This window comes from Chiloscyllium punctatum, unplaced genomic scaffold (assembly GCF_047496795.1).
Source record: "Chiloscyllium punctatum isolate Juve2018m unplaced genomic scaffold, sChiPun1.3 scaffold_491, whole genome shotgun sequence".
Lineage (NCBI taxonomy): Eukaryota > Metazoa > Chordata > Chondrichthyes > Orectolobiformes > Hemiscylliidae > Chiloscyllium > Chiloscyllium punctatum.
In genome coordinates, this window is record NW_027310225.1 from 82,501 (window position 1) to 85,000 (window position 2,500).

At 66.6% G+C, this 2,500-nt stretch overlaps 1 non-coding gene across 1 annotated transcript; it reads left to right on the forward strand.

The window, feature by feature from the left end:
• Window positions 1–1,097: 1,097 nt before the first annotated feature.
• Window positions 1,098–1,251, forward strand: LOC140473002 (5.8S ribosomal RNA). The gene has a single exon (XR_011958018.1). It is a non-coding gene; the product is annotated as a 5.8S ribosomal RNA (ribosomal RNA).
• Window positions 1,252–2,500: the final 1,249 nt, after the last annotated feature.

Here is a 2,500-nt window from a genome sequence, read left to right on the forward strand (position 1 = left end):
GCCAAACCCCCCACAACTGTTGGGCGCCTACCTGCGCGGGGCAGGAGGACACTTTCCGATTTCAAATCTCCGTTTGCCGAGTCCACCCCGAACGCACGCGGGCGGGCGGGTTCGCATCACCCTTCGTCACAAGGGGCGAAGCCCGTTCCACCGTCTCGTCAGTAGTGCCGACCGGTCTGTGATCGACGAGGGGAGCCACACCAGGTCCGGCCCTGCTGCTTGGCGGCACCGCGTCGTCGGGAGCTCGCGACAGACGGAGGGTTTCGGTGTACTCTCCAGCCACGGGAAACGAAGCCGGTGATGCAGGCGCCGGTCTTTCGCTCCCAAATCGGCTGGGTTTACATCGTTGCTATCTAGTCACGCTCCCTTCAAACCCGACGGGGTACCTATTCCCCTCACCCGTCTGTGCGTATACAGCCTCTTTGCACTTGCGGGATGGGGGTGGTGGTTTAAAGACTCTCGAGTTGCCGCCCGTCGGTCTCCGAGCTCCGTGCAGTAGTGATCCCCAGCGAACTGCCAGCAGGGCGAACGAGCGATCCCGCTCTCGGTCGGGGCGCCTGGCGTCGATCGGTGGTCGGTGGCTTGCGGGCAAGCTGCGCTGTGAGTGTGGGAACGAGTATGACGAGCCGTTGCCGCGACTCCCAGTCCACCTCGGCGGTGGCTGGGCCGGGCGGGCGTCTGCTCGGGCGAGTGCCGCCCCCGCCTCCTCGCAGGAAGTCCGCTCGCCGACACGCCGCCACGTGCACGCGTCAGTGACGCTGCCGAACCGATGGCCGGTGCCCGTTCCCGCCTCTGCTTTTCCTAGGGCAAAGCTGCTGCACGCCTCGTGATACTAGGCGGGCGACATGGTGGCGGTGATCCTGCCTCCGTCGCTGCGGTGCGTTGGGGCACGCATCGCCTCTTGGGCGCCCTGTCCTCCTCCCCCCAATAGACGTATGTTTCTGCGGGCCGCACCAGGATGGTGCTCCCCATCGCTTCACGCCACCCTGCTCCGCCCGCACGCCGGCGTGCAGGTGGCTGTAGCTCAAGGTGGGGAGCGTATGTGCGGTCCGGGTCGCTTTCCTCTGGCGAGGGAGAGACCTAAAACAAACTCAGACAACTCTTGACGGTGGATCACTCGGCTCGTGCGTCGATGACGAACGCAGCTAGCTGCGAGAATTAATGTGAATTGCAGGACACATTGATCATCGACACTTTGAACGCACTTTGCGGCCCCGGGTTCTTCCCGGGGCCACGCCTGTCTGAGGGTCGTTTGGCAATCAATCGCACTCGCCTTGGCTGGCGAGAGCGCGGCTGGGGTGTCGCAGAGGACCCGTCCTCTTTGTCCCCCTAAGTTCAGACTCCGGAGCCCTCCGGCGTCGGAGCGCTTGGCCTTTCCCCCCCACCCTGCACATTCCGTTCGTCAGGCTCGACGCCATCCCCCCGCCGGGGAGCGCGGCCTGGCGTCCGTCTGTGTCGTGGCAGTGGGGCCAGCACGGCTGTCACCGGTCCCAGAATGGCTGTCGGTGGTTCACACTGTGTGTGTGTGCCAACCCTCCTGGTCTCTGGGACACGGAGCTGCCACGAAGTGTTGAGCCTCCAGTGGGGGGTCTGCCTAAGCTCTGCACGTCCGCATTGGGTCCGTCTCTCGGTTGGCTGGCAGTGGAAAGAGTGAAGGGAGCCGCGGAGGTCCGGTGCTGGTGCGCCGCCGGCCTGACCGTGGAGCTCGCCGGTTTGACACGCTGACCCGACTCGATGGTTGATCGATTGAGAGTGCTGGGAGCTGCAGGCCGCCCGCTGCTGCAGCCGCCCGTCTCGTGGTTCGTCCTCGGCCTTAAGTGGCCGGCGGGGCGTCTGATCCTGTCTCCCCTGCTGGCGCCGAGTGCCTGGCCGAGGGAGGAGGTTTTCGTCGAACGCTGTGACTTGGACGGTCGCACGCGCGTGGATCGCTGGCTCTTGGCTCTCCCGTTCAGTCCGCACGTTTTCCGCTCCGTCCTGCCACCGGTCTCGGGAGGTACGGAGGGGTTGGCGGGCGTGGTGTGTGCTCCGTCACCGTGCAGGCACACCTACCACGCCGTCGGCCGACCCCCGCACGGTCCTCCTGGCCATCGGGAGGACGGCGGAACGTCGGGCTGTCGGGGGCCAAGTCGCCAGAAGGCCACCGCTGTGTCTTCCGCACCCTGTCACCGTCGGCGTGCCTTCCTCAACTCGTCCGGCTCGGGGCCGCTGGGTTCAGGAGCGGCGTCGCCCGCCGGCCCCACTGAAGGCCGTGCCGTTCCGCGGCTGGCGATCGATGTGCGTGGCGTGCCTGCGCGACCGTTCGCCACTTGAGCCTCGGCACTCCTCTCTCCCTCTCTCTGACCGTCGGGCAGTCTCTGTCTGCTGGTGCCTCGCACGTCCCGGGCGGCGGGTCGTCACCCCCGCGACCGGGCCTCCGGCAAGGCAGGAATCAGGCTGACCCTTCCGCTCGAGTAAGCAGCCGGCACTTCCGAGTTTCGCCTCCCGCCGTGGACGGGGGAGG